Consider the following 17,581-nt stretch of genomic DNA (forward strand, 5'->3'; position numbering starts at 1 on the left):
GGGGATGTGTGGTTGCTGGGCTTTTATTATATTGGATGTTGATTACAGTATAAACTGGACTCCTTAATATTTTCCTTTCTTTGTTTTTTTTAAGGAGGAGATAAGATGCATTTATAGAATAGAATTCATTTGTGAATAGAATTTTTCTCCCTGCCCCTTATTATATGCCACTCAGTTGTCTCATATTGGTCTAGTGTTCTTTATTTAAATAAAAGCAAATATGAATATATGTTCTTCTTTCCCTTCCTACTTTTTTATACAAAAGGCAGCACATTACATAACTTTTCTGTAACTTGCTTTTTGTCCTTAACAGTATGACCTGGGACCTTTCTATGTTGGTACATGAAGAGTGTGGGAAGAGCTCAGGAGATTTATCTCAGTGCAGTGGCAGATGCAATGGCGTGAGCGCACTCCGCCTATACAAGCTTCCTCAGCACACCGGGAAGTGGCAGCGCGTGCCTGAGCAAGCCCCCTAGAGCCCCTACATAGTACCCTGATCTTTCCTACTATTGGCTGCCCTAAGGATGGTGTAAACTTCTGATTGGTCCAAAATGTTATATATATTGCTGCATGTACACAATAAACTTAGATCTGCGTCACTGAACCTGGTCTCCGGAATCGGGCATGCTTCGTTAGGACTCCGTTGGCCTCACCCCCTGGGGACCCCCTGCTTCAGAAGAGTTTCCTTATTCTTATATTCCAAAGGTGCATAGTATTCCATTGTGTGAATGACTGCCTCCTAGTTTATGGAACCAGTCCCTTACAAATGGACACTTTAGTTGTTTTCAGTATTTGCTGTTACAAGCAATACTTCAGTGAGCAAAAGCAGCTTTTTTAAAGGATTGCACAGCACTGCATATGCTACCTTTTTTCCTTTTTGTTGACTTTATTAGAATGACACTGGTTAGAAGTTTGTAGGTTTCAGATAACACATCATCTGTCCACTGTATCATGTATTCACCACCTCAGTCAAGTCTCTGTCCATCACCATTTATCCCCCTGCCGGGGTCCAGCCCCAGCGGGTCCAGGGGTCCCCAAAGGTGTGGACGGAGTCGGCGAAGAAGGAATGACACGGAGACAGCGTTCAGTTGATTAGCAGCCTAGCCAGGATCTCCAGCCAAGTTCTGGTCTCGATCTCCAGAGAGGTTCTGCTCAGGTTCTCCAGTCAGGTTCAGTCACCAGGTTCTAGTCAGGCTCTTCCTGCCAATCTCCGCAGTCAGGTTCAGTCCAGGATCCCCTGCCATGCTCTCTTGCTAGGTTCTGTCTCTAGGTTCTGAGGCCAGTTTCTGTCCAGGATCTTTTGCCATGCTCTCTCCAGCGAAGTTCTTCTGTCTCTAGGCTCCGTGTAGGTTCTGTCTTCTTGATTCTGTTCTGAGTTCTGTCTCTTTCTGTCTGGTTCTGTGTTCTGAGTTCTGTGTGTTTCTGTCTTGTTACAACTGTATTTATACCAGTTGATTCAATCCTATCAATCTCTATTACAAAGGTTAGGGCGTTTCTTATCTCCATTCCAGGGAGAAAAGATTATGTAGTTTAAGCATGATTGTTCGTAGTTAAAGGGATTAATTACCCGCCTGGCACTTAGTTGAGGGGTTTTATTCCCTCCCTAACTTCAGGGGAAAATCCCTACCTGGGGATTCAACCTTTCTAGGAGAGGTGACCTTGGTTAAAACACAGCGCCAAGAAGGTGAGCAAACATATAAAGAACAGTATGCCATATATGCCAGGTCCCTTGAAACAGCAAGGATGGACTGGCTCCCGGCATCCCCCCCATACCCTCTCCCATCTCTCCCTATCCCCCTCACAATCACTATACTGTTGTCTGTGTCCATGAGTTTTTTTCTCCTTTTTGCTCAATCCCTTCACCATTTCATATGCTATTTAAAATGAGATTATTATTTTTCAGTCTTAGAATGCTGGTTGGTTTTATTGGTTGATAAATTCCCAATCATCGGTATTCATGAATGAAACATTGATGGTAGGACTGACATCCCTTCGTAATTAAAGTATCATTAATTTGCCCCATGGAGGCTTATTGCTCTATCTTAAGTCTATATCATAAAAGCCCAGTGACCGTTACAGTGGAACAACCAAAATGACAGATCGCTATGACGTGCAGGCCTCTAGGGCCGCTGCTGCTGAGCCCAAGGGCCCCAGGGCCAGTTGTGCAGCTGTCGCCAAGGCGCTGGTAAAGAAGAACACGAAGGTGGCCAGCGTGAGTGCACAGCTTGAGATGAAGGCTCTGTGGGACGAATTCCATCAGCTGGGCACTGAGATGATCATCACCAAGGTTGGCAGGTCAGGGCGCCCCTCTCCCCGCTGCGACCCTCCCCACATGGCGCCAGTCTCGGGCAGCGGGCTTTGGCCCAATCCACATGAGCGAGACTGACAAGTGGGGTGGGGGCACGGCCTGGCCACCTGCGGGTCCATCTCAATGCGGGTCAGCTCCTTTGCTCTCTGAGTCCTGGCTCTAGTGACAGCCACCTGGCATGCCAGGCTGGAGGGTACTGCTTGGGAGGCCAGGAAGGCGATGGAAAGAAACCCTGTGGACCTGCCGCCCAACCAGCAGCCCAGGGCCTGGCACCACCAGAAAAAGACTGGCTCAGAGCACACTGAGCTTGGGGGGAAGGCAGCCGCCTGTGAGGGGCCTTGTCACCAGCTGGCTTCTGGTGGATCCCACCTCAAAGGAGACTCGGTTTTGGTTCCTTAGTTCAATCTATCCTGGCTAAAGAGGAGCAGCTGGGCATATTTTAGGGGAGAATTAAGACTCTAAGACAGTGTGTTCTGTTCTGTGGAGATTGCTACCCAGTTGTCTTAGGCCTAAATTCTGGGTGATTGTGGGGCCTGGCTCTGCCACTGGGGCCCACGTCTTCCAATTAGCCTCTATTTGTTGTAAGGGCTCAAAGAGAAGAAGGGGAACAAGTTTTTTGTTTGTTTTTTAAAAATACACTTTATTGAAATTTTACAGAGAGGAAGGGAGAGGGATAGAGAGTTAGAAACATCGATGAGAGAGAAACATCAATCAGCTGCCTCCTGCACACCCCCATTGGGGATGTGCCTGCAACCAAGGTACATGCCCTTGGCCGGAATCGAACCTGGGACCTTTCAGTCTGTAGGCCGACGCTCTATCCACTGAGCCAAACCGGTCAGGGCAGAATAAGTTTTTTTGATGCAATGGATTTGACCAACAGACAGAGGCGAGTGCCGGGCTGTGTCTAATGTACACACAGAGACCAGCTCTGAGTCTGCCTGGCCAGAGGGAGTTCAGGGTCTGTTTGTAGAGTCTTCTGGTGGTTTCTGTTTCCTTGCTGAGGCCATCCTCCCTGGAAAGCCTGGGGCCCATGCTCAGCTCCAGCTCAGTGGGTCTTTTCCAGGCCCCTCCCCTAGGATGGCCCCACCCCCTATCCGCCTGGCCTGACCCCACCCGTGCACAAATTTGTGCACTGGGCCTCTAGTATAATAATAAAAACTTTGGAAATTTTAATAGTGAAAGCTTCTTAAAGCCCTTTGCTCAAGAAGTCTGAATCATTGATCACTGACATTTCTGTCATGGCAGCTGTAGAGCAAGTTAACATAATAGAAGTGAATAAGATAAATTCCACTTCAGGTTCTTTTGTGTTTTGTTTGTTTGTTTTACCCATCCCTCCGCCCCCTCCCTTCTGGTAACCATCCAGCTTGTTCTCTATTTCTATGGGTCTAAACTTTTTACTATTTTAAAAAGCGTGGAATTGTAACCCTCTGTACTGTAGTTTATGCTCTTGACTCAGTTAGCCAATCCTCTTGACCATTCTTCCAACCATAGTTCAGGTGTCATCTAAGAAGCCTTCATTAATCTCATCCAGAAGTGATTTCTCAATTTCTTTAGCACTGAGATAACTTTTATGAATACTTACTATATCCAGATTATATTAGAGTTGTCCCTTCTCCTTCTTAGAGAGATATATATAGGATGTTTCAGTAATTCATTAAAAAAACATCACAAATCAGTTATATTGAGGTATGATTTATATACAATATAATTCATCAATATTAATTGTATAATTGAGTGGATTATGACAAAGATACACTTGTGTAACCACCACCACAGTCATGATAAAAAGAACATTTCCAGCCCTAGCTCCAGATGTTTCATGTATCCCTTTCATTCTGTCCCCTACTTCTACCTGTGGTCCTTGGCAACAACTGATCTATTTTCCATCACATTACTTTGATCTTTTTTGAACTTTATATAAATGGAATAACATGGTATGTATGTGTGTGTGTTTTTTTAATCCTAATACTCGAAGATATGTTTTTATTGATTTTAGAGAGAAAAGAAGGGGGCGGGGTGAGAGAGAAACTGATCATAAGCACCACAACCAGAGATCAAACCCGAACATTTTTGGTGTATGGGACAATGTGCCAACTAACTGAGCCACCCAGCCATGGCCGTAGTACATAGTTTTCATTGTCTACTTTCACTTAACATGGTTTTGAGGTTCATCAGTGTTGCATGTTCAGGTGTTTTGATCCTTTTTATTGGTGAGTAATACTCCACTTATGGACATACCATTAATTTGCTTATTCATTCACCAAATTGAACATTTTTTTTTTAAATTAAATCTTTATTGTTCAGATTATTACATTTGTTCCTTTTTTTTTTACCCCCATAACTCCCTTCCTCCCAGTTCCCGCCCCACCCTCTGCCCTCACTCCCCACCCACTGTCCTCATCCATAGGTGCACAATTTTTGTCCAGTCTCTTCCCACATCTCCCACACCCCTTTCCCCCCCAAGAATAGTCAGTCCATTCCCTTTCTATGTCCCTGATTCTATTATAATCAACAGTTCATTCTGTTCATCAGATTATTTATTCACTTGATTCTTAGATTCACTTGTTGATAGATGCATATTTGTTGTTCATAATTTGTATCTTTACCTTTTTCTTCCTCTTCCTCTTCTTAAAGGATACCTTTCAGCATTTCATATAATCCTGGTTTGGTGGTGATGAACTCCTTTAGCTTTTCCTTATCTGTGAAGCTCTTTATCTGACCTTCAATTCTGAATGATAGCTTTGCTGGATAAAGTAATCTTGGTTGTAGTTTCTTGGTATTCATCACTTTGAATATTTCTTGCCACTCCCTTCTGGCCTGCAAAGTTTCTGTTGAGAAATCAGCTGACAGTCGTATGGGTATTCCCTTGTAGGTAACTGAGTTACTTTCTCTTGCTGTTTTTAAGATTCTCTCTTTATCTTTTGCTCTTGGCATTTTAATTATGATGTGTCTTGGTGTGGTCCTCTTTGGATTCCTTTTGTTTGGGGTTCTCCACGCTTCTTGGACCTGTAAGTCCATTTCTTTCACCAGGTGGGGGAAGTTTTCTGTCATTATTTCTTGAAATAGGTTTTCAATATCTTGCTCTCTCTCATCTTCTGGCACCCCTATAATTCTGATGTTGGTACGCTTGAAGCTGTCCCAGAGGCTCCTTACACTATCCTCGCATTTTTGGATTCTTTTTTCATTTTGCTTTTCCCGTTGGATGTTTTTTGCTTCCTCGCAATTCAAATCATTGACTTGATTCTTGCGCTCCTCTGGTCTGCTGTCGGGCGTCTGTTTAATATTCGTTATTTCAGACCGTGTGTGCTTAATTTCTAGTTGGTTCCCCAATATAAGATCGAGGGTCTTATTAGTTTTCGTGTAGATCTCATTAAGTCTATCGGCAGCTTCTAAACAGTTCTTGAGAGACCTTAAAAGTGTGGTTCTGAACTCTATTTCTTCCATTGACAATTTTGTCCTGTTTCTTTGTCTCCGTGTTTTGTTATGCTTCTTTGGTGCACCCCCTAGTGGTCTTTGTTCGCAGTCTTATAGATAAATCTTGATTGTTGTAGCTAATTCCAGGGAGGGTTTGACCTCCAGGCCAAGTGGCTATGAGAATCAGCTGTGTCAGCAGTGAGAGAACTTCTGTCCTCTAGGGAGGTGCTAATCTAGCCTTTGCCTGAGGCTATCCGGCAAAGGCCTCTGTGCAGGGCTTGGGCGGGGTGGGTCGCACAGGATCAACAGGGTGGGCCGGAGAGAGCAGTTATGGCAGCTCTCAGTCCTGTCCCCAGGGGCTCTGCCTCTCTGAGTCCCAGCACCCGCTGCAAGGCTCGGAGAGAAAGCTGCACTCGCTCTGACCGAAGCCAGACAGTCCGCTTCTCCCGTTTGAGCCTGGGTCCCTAAAGACTCGCCTGTATCTGGAGCTCAGAGTCTGCGACTCCCTCCCGATTGAAAACAACAACCGCGCCCTCCGCCGCCAGCCCGCTCCACGCACTCCGCACCTCAGAATTTGACTTCAGCACTGCGCCTCCTCTGAGTGTCGGTATGCGTTTCTCTTTCCTCCTAGTTGTAGGACTTCCACTCAGCCAGCGTTCCTGTGGTTCTGGGTGATGTCCGTTCCGTGTTTTAGTTTCACTTTTGAAGTAGTTGTTCAAAGCAGCAAACTCCGGCGTTAACCTATGCCGCCATCTTGGTTCTCCTCACCAAATTGAACATTTTGAGTTATTTTCAGTTTTGGGCTGAACAAAGCTGCTGTGAACATAGGAATACAGGTCTTGTTTTTGTTACTTGAACATTACAGTTGCTTTACAGCCTCACCAAGACTTCAGTTTATGTCAGTCTTTGATTTTAGCTATTGTAGTAGATGAGTAGTGGCATATCATTGTGGTTTTACTGGCAATTCCCTAATGACTAACCATGTTGAGCATCTTTCCATATGCCTATTGGCTTTTCATATCTTTCGTGAAGTGTCTTAAAATTTTTGTCCATATTCTTCATGAATTTTATTGTCTTACTAAATTGTAAGAATTCTGCACATATTCTGTAAACAAGCTCCTTGTCAGACATATGTTTTGCAAATGATTTTTTTTTCTCAATCTGTGGCTTGCCTTTCCTTAATTTCAAAGAGCAAAGGTTTTCAATTTTGATGAAATCCAATTTAGTAGTTTTTCTTTTATAACGTGCTTTTTGTAGCCCCCCCTAAAAAAAAAAAAAAACTTTGCCTATCTCATGGTCACACAGTTTTTCTCCTTGTTTTAAAGTATATCTCTTCAATTTATCAGTCTACTTTCATGCATAATATGACATTACAAAAGTATACTTTCACTTTCTTCTCTAATACTATTCTTGTCATGCTTTATTTCTACATATGTATGACTTATGTGTGTTATATATACATGAAATTTAAAAATGAGAAAAGTTTTTTTTGTAAACACTTTCTCATTTCTTTGTGCACATTCAGACTTTGATGTAGTATTTTCTTCTGTCAAAAGGAATGGCTTTTAACATTTCTTACAATGTAGGCCTGCTGTTTTGTTTGTTTGAAAACCTCCATTTTGAAAGATATTTTTGCTGGGTATGGAGTTGTACATGTACTTTTTATCCCTCAGTACTTTGATTCTGGCTTGACGACTATTTTCATATTTTGTTTTTACTTTAGCCACTAGATTGTAAGTCCCATGAGGTTCTTTTTAAATCTTGTCTTTTAAGCACTGACACAGCGTATGATAGATAATAGGTACCCAGAAAATGATGTTAGAGTGATTTAGATAAGAAAACATCCAGAAACTCAGAATTTAAAAAAATATATATTTTCATTGATTTCAAAAAGTAAGGGAGAGGGATGGAGAGATAGAGACAATGATGAGAGAGAATCATTGATCAGCTGCCCCCTGTACATCCCTTACTGGGGGTTGAGCCTGCAACCTGGGCATGTGCCTGATTGGGAATTGAACCGTGACCTCCTGGTTCATGGGTCGATGCTCAATCACCTAGCTACACTGGCTGGCAAACCTCAGAATTTAAAAAAAAATCCTGTTGATATTAACAGGGTCCAGTGTTGGCCTATGAATAAATTCATAATAACTAGGCTAGACGAATCAAAAGTATGTGTCTTTGGGCAAATCAAGTATCACACTCTTCCTCTACTCCTCACCATCTTTTTCTTGAGCAAAACATGAAGACATGTGCAGAGTTTATGCTCAGTGAATTAGAACTTGTTTAGCTGAGCCACTCTGTAAAAAGTCAGCCATGTGTCTTTCATTTTTTTTTAACTTTTAGTGTTGCATAAGGAACATAAAGGAAAGGAAGTATACTTTTAGAACAGCAAAAAACATTTTAATTTTGTTACTTTTTTCTAGTTTTAAAAATAACGCCTGTTTTTGAGATATAATTCACACACACCATGCAATTTACTCTAATTTTAAGTGATACTATCATTGGTCTTTAGTATATTTACAGAGTTGTACAGCCATCATCACTAATTTTAGAGCATATTAATCACCCCTCCCCCCAAAAACACACACACAAAACTCCACCTGTTAGTAATCACTCCCCATTTGTACCTCTTGCAGCACCTGGCAACTACTTTCAGTCTTTATGGATTTGCCTATTCTGGACATCCTATATAATAAAAGGCCAATATGCAAATTGACCAAACGGTGGAACAACTGGTTGCTATGATGCACACTGACCACCAGGAGACAGATGCTCAATGCAGGAGCTTACCCTAGCCCGCAGGCCCCAGGCCGTCCAAGGCGGGTGCCAGCAGGAGCCCCCTGATTGCCCTGCAAGTCGCCCCACAGATTGGCCCTGATCACCAGCCAGGCCTTGGGAACCCTACCTGTGCATGAATTTCATGCACCGGGCCTCTAGTTTCATATAAATGGAATTATACAGTTTATGCTCTTTTTTTTTTACTCAAGCATAAGGTTTTTAAGACTCATCTAGGTTGTATTATTTATCAATACTTCATTCCTTTTTATGGCAAGTATTATTCCATTGTATGGGTATATTGCATTTTATTGTTAGTTGATGGACATTTGGGTTGTTTCCACATTTTGGCTATTATGAATTATGCTTCCGTGAACATTTATGTATAGTTTATTTTTCTTGGGCATATACCTAGGAATGGAATTTTGGGTTGTATGGTAAATCTATGTTTAACATTTTAAGGAACTGCCAAACTGTTTTCAAAGGCTGCATCATTTTTATATTCTGACCAGTAATATATGAGGATTCTGATTTCTTCATATCCTTGGCATTAGTTGTCTTTTTTATTATTATCATCCTGGAGTTTAAAATGGTATCTCATTATGACTAATGATGTTGAGCATCTTTTCATGTGTTAATTTATATATCTTTTGGAGGGAAATATTCAGATCCTTTACTTATTTTAAAATTGATTTTTCTTCTTATTGTTGAATCTTACGAATTCCTAATATACTCTGGATACAAATCTCTTACATGACTTGTAACATTCCTCCTCCTAGAGAGAGGAATTCTTGTATTCAGGAGAGTCAATTTTAATTTCATACAAAGAAGTGGAGTCTTCCCCAGGTGATTTGTTCATAACCATTTCGGCCATTCTAATAGTGTAACATTGAACAAATCATTTAGCTTCTGAGTCATTGTTTCTGGACTCAAAAGAAGAAAAGAAAGAAGTTCTAGGGTGAGGTGTCAACAAAACAATCAAATGACCACTATCTGTTAAATGGGTAATTATCCAGTAGAAAAAAGCAAGGGCTTAGAAATTATACAGATATGGATTTAGGTGCTTTTGTATCAGAGTAATAATAAGCATTTCCATTAACTTACCTTTTTTGAACTTTGGTCTTTCTTGTAAAATGGGATGAATAATGCCTACCTAATTAAAAAACAACTTGATCACTTCTCGGCCTTTTGGCTAAGATCAAGTGTAGTATCTTCTTATCAGTTTAACATCTGATACGTCCTCTATCTGAGAACATTATATTAAATGTATTTTTGGAATAGGGAGATGGAATAGGAGCTTGCTCTGTCCACTCCACGCATCGACCCAGTATTGCAGTAGGTATTGCAGTACCTCTGGGAACGGTGCACCAAGGGGGAAAAACAAACAAACTCGAAACAACCCAAGTACTATGAATAAAGGAGCAGTTAAAATAAATTATGGTACAGGTACTTAATTTGCAAATATTTTCTCCCATTGTATCCCTTTGATGATGTCCATTAAAGCACAAAAGTTTTAAATTTTGTTGAAGTTCACTTTGTTTTTTTCTTTTATTTATGCCTTGGTGTCATATTAAAGAAGGCTTTGCCTAACTGAAGGTCACAAATATCTATATTTTCTTCTAAGAGTTTTACAGTTTAAGCTTTTACATCTTGGTCTTTGATCTGTTTAGAGTTAATTTTTTTGTATGACGAAAGAGGTCCAACTTCATTCTTTTGCATGTGGATATTTAGTTGTCCCAGTTGTTAAAAAGACAATTTTTTCTCCATTGGCATTCTTAAAAAAAATAAAATAATAATTTGTTGTTGACAGTAATACAGATGTCCCCCATTTCACACTCCTCCCCCTCCACTCAGCCCCTACTCTGCTGCAGACCTTCAGCACTATTTTCTGTGTCCATGAGCTATACATATACAATAAAACCTGGATGTAACAGACTAATTTGGGGTAGGGAGTATCTGTTAAGGCGAAAGTCCGTCATAAAGTGGGTTTTCTGAATGGGTATGTTAAAAATGGATAAATTAGTTTATCTGTTTTTACTTATGCCAACACATTTGTGTAATTAAAGTTAAGCATGTATGAAAAGTTTAATTTCACAGAAGAGTTTTCTATATGTATTACTGTAATTTTAAAATCTACTGAATTTAAATGCATGCATTCACCAGTAACCTCTAGTAAACAAATGCACACAGCTGGGGCATGACTTAGAGCCCAGCTGGGCAAAACTGCTGCAGAAAGTTCCACTAGAAACAACAGAACCAATTACTGAGGGATGTAGTGTGATCACCTGCTAATCATTCTCTGAACATTGCTTGAGAGCAGTGACTCTTGGATTTAAATATGTAGACTTCTAGGTACCCAGTGCAGGAATTCATGCACCTCGAAAGGAACTGTGGGCCATGAGGCTGTGGTGAGCACAGGGGCGGGTTTTGGCCCATCCTCCATGCCCCCACCTGGCCCCTCCTGCCATGGCTTCCAGTCCCCTGTCTGCCGGCAGCCCCACTCCCACCACTACTGCACCCACGCACCAAGGGTGCTGGCCCCGCTCGCACCTGCTGACGGCATGGAGCGAAAGGGGCTGGCGCCAGCAGCGGGTGTAAGTGGGGCTGGAGCCGTTAGTGGGTGCAAGTGGTGGTTGCTGCCCTGATTGCCCCTCAGGAGCAGGAGAAGGTGGAGAAGCCCGCAGGGGCGATTGGGACCAGCGCTGGGCGCTGGCAGCAGGTGCGAGTGCCAGGCGGGACTGTGGTGCATGGGAGCAAAGAATTTTCAGTAACCACCAGAGGCTTGCCCCTGATGACAGTGACCAATGCCCCACCTTGGTCTGGTGCCTCCACTCACCTGCTCCACCATCCCGTCGCAGCCGACGCCCACCATGTTTCACACTCTGCCACCTGCTGCCAATGCCCGCATGTTCTGCACGCGCCCCTGGTGGTCAGCACACATCATAATGACTGGTTGTTCAGTCTATTTGCAAATTAGAGTTTTATGTATATAGATAGTTGTAGAAATATAATATATAGTTGTAGAAATATAATATTAATTTATGTCAGTGAAATTACTACAGTGTTTTTTCCAGCATATGGCCTATTTGCTAAAATTTATTAAAAATAACAGTGAGCTAACAAAAAACTCGGATAATTTAATTATAAGCAAATCTTAACTAAAAGCATTTTAAAATGAACAGGGTTATAATTTTCACATATGACATACGGACTGGGAATTTTGTCCATTAAATCCGAAGTCTGTTAAAATGAGACCCACAAAATCGAGGGTTTACTGTACCACACATTCTTGATTATTTTGCCTTTATAGTGATTTTTGAAACAGGAAGGGAGTCTTTGAATTTTATTCTTTTTTTTTTAATATGTTTTATGGATTTTTTACAGAGAGGAAGGGAGAGGAATAGAGAGTTAGAAACATCGATGAGAGAGAAACATCAATCAGCTGCCTCCTGCACACCCCCCACTGGGGATGTGCCCGCAACCAAGGTACGTACATGCCCTTGACCGGAATCGAACCTGGGACCTTTCAGTCCGCAGGCCGACGCTCTATCCACTGAGCCAAACCGGTTTCGGCAGAATTTTATTCTTTTAGATTGCTTGACTTTTTTTAAATTTGGTGTGGGGGCTGCATTTCCATGTGAATTTTAGGATCACCTTGCCAGTTTGTGCAAAGAAGGTAGCTGAGACTTTTGTAAGGATTGCATTGAATCTGTTGATCAACATGAGAATATTGACATTTTAATAATGTTAAATCATCTAATATATGAACATGAAATTTCTTTCCATTTAATTACGGTTTCCTTTATATTTTCCATTGGGTTTTGAAGTTTTCAGGGTACAGTACTCGCACTTTTGTTAAATTTATTCCTGGGTTTCTTGTTAAGCCTATTGTAAATAGGAGTTTTTTTGGTAATTTCATTTTGATTGTTCATTGCTAGTGTATAGAACTACAATAGATTTTTCAATATTTTTCATTTTTCCTTCCATTTTCCTGACTTGTTTCTTAGTCCTAATAGTTTGTTAGTAGATTCCTTCAGATTTTCTATATACAAGATTAAGTCATCTCCAGAGATAGTTTCACCTTCCCCCCCCCCCCAGTATTGGATTCTTTTATTTTTGTCTTATCTAATTGAAATGGCTAGAATCTCAAGTACAGTATTGAATTGAAGTGGTGAGATTGGACTTCCTTGTCCTGTTCCTGATCATATAGAAAATGTATTCAGTTTTTCTCCACAAAATGATAGCTGTGAAGTTTTCAGAAATGCCTAATTTTATTTTTTTATGAAATTATTTCCCACAGAGTCTGATTTTTGCTGTAAAAACAATTCTGGGTGTTTTGGTTGACCTTAAACATGAGCCTGTGTAATTATCCATTACTGTCCTAGAGGCTAGGAAAAAAAGAAATCTGTTATGAAAAATATATGCATAATGTTGGTAGTATTTTATTTAGCTAGTATTACTAAAAGCATTCTGATTTTCTAGATTTAATTATTTGAAGTTAAGCAGTTGTAGTACTGGAGTAAGAATAAATCTGTACACCTTTTTAATTTTAATTTATACTATATGTTTTGGTTTATAGTAATTTGCAGTGGTGTTTATCTTTAAAATTTTCTGTATCTTTTTTAGTTTTCTATTATAAAGTTTTTTTGCTTCTTTTAATCCGCCCTCTCTTTATATTTAAAACACATATGAAATTACTGAAAACAGTACAGAAGCATACAGAGCAAGATGTAAAAGAAGCCCTTTATGTCTTTTCATTCCCATTACCTTCCAAACATATAACCATGCAAGTAGATTGAAGTACATCCTTTTTCTGTGTATATAATTACAAACATATATACATATAAATGTTAAGAGTGTTTGCCATAAATATTGTTATTTACATGCTTTTTTTAAAAGTAGGATTTGCAGGTCCTTCCATAAGGCTACATAAAATTCCATAATGAAATTTATCAAGTTTTATTTAACTATCAGTTGTTGGGTACTAAGCTGATTTTTCTATATTACAAACTATCCTTTAAAGGATATTGTATAACAACTTTTTGACACAAATGGAAATATTTTCTACGAGGGTATTCTTGTAAGTAAAATTGCAGATCAAAAGCATTTGGTAGATATTACCAAATTGCCTTTTAAAAAGCCTTAACAATTTTATATTCCCTTAACAATTTATATTTATAAATTGATAATTTATGTGTGACCATTTCTCTGCATTCTCACGATTACTTGATATTTTCAAAATTTCTATTTTGGCCATTCTGATGGTTGGAAATTTTTTACCATTTTCAGAATTTCTATTTTGGCCATTCTGATGGTTGGAAATTTATTACCATTATTTTGTTTTGCCTTTTCTGGTTACCAAAGAGAAGGGAGCATTTTAATTTCTTTACTGGTGATTTGTATTTCTTATGTGATTGTATTATTTTTATAATCACGAAGATCCTCTATTATTAAAAATAAGGAAATGTTACATTAGAAAAACTAGTTTGGCTTATTAAATTCATTATTAGAAAATGGATGTAAAATGTTTGATTGTTAATGAAAATAATAAAATCATCTCAGTGTTTATATGAAGATACCAATTAACTAAATGTAATAGTTTTCTAATTTTTCAGTTTAAGGAGAATTTTATCAATGGACCTATGACTATTGGTTAACTAGCTGGTTATCAATGACGAAAAGCATTCCGTTAGTATTTGCAGGCATTCAGAGAAGAAGATAACCTGTTTATTCGTTTTTATTCATCAATTCAATAGAAATCTTTTGATCCCTTGTTGCATGACAGAAAAAGTTTTAGGCACTGGCGATGTAGTGATAAACAAGACTGGTGGAGGAGAGGGGTATAGATGTGTTAATATATCTTTCTGGTGAGGGGAAGTCTCACTGTGGAGTTGATAAATGGAAACCTGAATGATGAGAAAGAATCAGCCATGTGATGATCTAAGCATCCCAAGAGAAAACAGTATGTGTGAAGATACCAAGTCAGGAAGAAGTGTGACCTTTTGAAGAATCAGAAAAGAGTCCAGTATGGCTGGAGCCTACTGAGTGAAGGAGAATATAAGGATGAGAGGCAGTTTGGGTTTTGTAGATGACAAAGATTTTGACTTTTATTCTAAATGCAGTGTGAAGCCATTGGCAAGTTTTAGACAATCCAGCTTATGTTTTTAAAAGACAAAAGACAAAATACAAGGCAGTATGTAACAAGTATTATGTGATTTCAGCAAATGTGGAGGTTATAGAGGAGATGGTACTTTAGCTTGATCCATGAAAATAATTAAGAATCAAATAAGTGAAGAGGAAGGATGTAGTATGGTGTAGTAGCAATAAATAGTGCCTGGCTTTGAATTGGAAAACTTGGTCTTGAGTTTGACTGTACCTCTTCATAGCTCCTGGACTCTAAATAGACTTCTTAACCATCTTTATTTTAGCCCCCCCATCTGCTTTCTTTTATACCTTGGTTACTATGAAGAGCAAGTCAAATTAAAATGCCTAGAAAAATGTTTTGTAAACTGTGAGGTTCAATGCAGTATGTATGTTTATTCAGTAAAAAACTGCTATTTATGTGGTATTCTAAGGGGTGTGGAATGATAAAAAAAAAAACCCAAAAAACAATAGACATCAAAGAGGTCCATTCTGCTCCTCAAAGAGGATGTAGTATAGTAGACAATCTATATATATAAAAGCCAAGCGACCGGAACAACTGGTCCCTGTGATGTGCACTGTGGCCGGCCAACCAGCCAGATTGGGGTGGGGCCAGCCGGCCAACATCCTGTGGCCCCTACCCCTGACCAGCCTGGCACCGATCGGGGTGGGCCAGCTGGACCCCACCCATGCACAAATTCATGCACTGGACCTCTACTGTGGTACATAAAATACAACGTTGAGTCATAAAAATCATATAAAGTGCTATTGGAAGTCAAGCAAGCAAGGAGAGCTTGCTTCTTTCTTGGTGTTGGTGGTAAGGCTTTTTGAAGAAAGGACTCTTGAAGTAGGCCTTAAAAGATGGATTGGACTTTAATAGAAGATGGGAGGAAGAGAAATTTCTCAGTAGATGAATCTGGGAGTAAAGGCATTGAAAGAAGCATTAGGCAGATTCAGAAATTGATAAGAAAGGCAGGGTTTCAGGCTAAGGAAGGTGAATTAATTCAGTAAGAATACTATCAGCAGTATACTTAATTCTGCAAATATTTATTAAGCATCTGCTATTGCTATGTTTGTGCTAGGTAGGACTATGAAGACACAGTATTCTCAGTTTAGTTAGGGAAGATAGATGATCTAATTATTCTAATGAGATATGATCAAAAGCTGATAATCACAGGACAAGGAACATCTTCAGCTGCCTGACTTCCTAAGGGAAAACTTTATATAGAGGTCTTGTATATCTCATGCTTTGAAATGAAGTATCTCTTTGCTTAGCAGATACAAGAGGTGAAGAGAGGAATGTCAGAGAACTGTTTCTCTGTATGTGTTTTGGGATGGCTTGGCAAGGCCCTTGTATGCAGTGCAAGGCTGTGAAGAGTTGTAGCGGGGTAACTGGAAGATGCAGATGGCAGTATGGAGAGGAAGTTGGAAAAGATAGAGACTAGAGGTAGGAAACCTGGCAAAAAGGATAGTTTGGAAATGATGTTTTATGGTTTTGGTCTCTATACTAATTGGGCCAAGTGAGAGATGATGTAAGCCCTAATGTGAAATGGTAACTATGGGGATAAAGAGCCTGGAAAACTGGAGAGATGCTTATATGTAGAATTAGCAGGTCTTGGTTATCAATGGATGTGGAAGAAGGGAGGAAAGGAATATAGAATGACTTCTGGATTTCTATTTCAGTGAATGCCATTGCCTAAGAATAAGATACATTTAAGGAGAAAGGAGGGTGGGTTTGGAGAGGAAACAATAGTTTTAACTGTATTGTGTTGAAGGTGCATATAGGATAGTTGGAAGGGGGAGGATGACTTGGTGGGGTAATCAATAGTTAGGTGATAATTAAAGCTATACATAAGCATAAATTAAATTATTGTGGGAGAATGAGTATAGTGAAGAAGATAACCTTAAAGAGCACTGAGAATCCTAGAAGTAAGAAAAGAATCAGGGAAAAAAGTAGTGGAAGTAATTAGGAAGTATTTTTTAAGGGTGTGATCAACATTGTTATCACAGATATTGATATTTTTCTTCCCTCCTTTCTCCCACCGCCCAACATAAAGGAAAGGGTAGATCATTGGTCACTTCAATAATTACAGTGAGGGTAAGAGCCAGAATTTGGCTGCAATTGGAAGAGGTAAAAATACAATATCAAGGTACCATCATTTGCATGTTTTGTTTTGTTTTCTGGTCTGTTTTTAAAAAGCTTAAAGACGAGTTAATTTATGCCTTGAGACGAAATAGCAAATGGACTATTGCAACAGAAATGCTCAGCATAGTGCATCTGAAACTTTAATGAGGGTCTTATTAAATGCAGGCTCTGTGTCAAAGGGTCTACGTTGAAGCCAGAGATATAACATTTCTGACAGGCTTCCAGATGATGCCAGTGTTGCTGTCTTTAGACCATACTCTGAGGATCTAGACTAGAGAGTATGAGATTGATAGCATTTTAGAGGACTTAGCCTTGGACCTCTACTAAGGTGGAATGTAACTTGGATAGAGATAAAGATTACATTTGCAGGCAGGAGACATGCTTTTGATAATCTTTTTATTTTTCTGTGAAATAGAAGTACAGTGATGTTAAGAAAAGACATTGGGAATGGTAGGTGAACTTGAAGAAAGTTGTGAAGGTTTGGAATAGGTACTGAAAAGAGAAGGAAAGTGAGTGGATTGGAGACATGCAATAATCACTGAATAGTGAGGATTACTTTGGTTATCATGTCTATAGAAATAATTGGAGCAGGGAGAGATTAGATATGTGAAAAGATCAGTTATTTTTAATAAGTTAAGGAAGGAAGCCTACAGGGGAGGTAATGAGGTCTGAAATAGAACAGTACCCTGGAGAATTAAAGATGAGGGCGTGTAGTCTGAATAATGCCACACCCCTCCCCAAAGATATTCCTGTGAACCTGTGAATGTTATCCTACATGGCAAAAGGGACTTTTAAAG

At 39.7% G+C, this 17,581-nt stretch overlaps 1 protein-coding gene and 1 pseudogene across 4 annotated transcripts in view; both read left to right on the plus strand.

Moving 5' to 3' along the window:
* Positions 1 to 17,581, plus strand: part of CDK13 (cyclin dependent kinase 13) — a 123,710-nt gene that overhangs the window by 12,221 nt on the left and 93,908 nt on the right. The gene's annotated exons all lie outside the window — the stretch shown is intronic.
* LOC132211615 (U2 spliceosomal RNA) lies at positions 9,670 to 9,870 on the plus strand (annotated as a pseudogene).

The sequence above is a fragment of the Myotis daubentonii genome, chromosome 10, assembly GCF_963259705.1.
Source record: "Myotis daubentonii chromosome 10, mMyoDau2.1, whole genome shotgun sequence".
Taxonomy (NCBI): Eukaryota; Metazoa; Chordata; class Mammalia; order Chiroptera; family Vespertilionidae; genus Myotis; species Myotis daubentonii.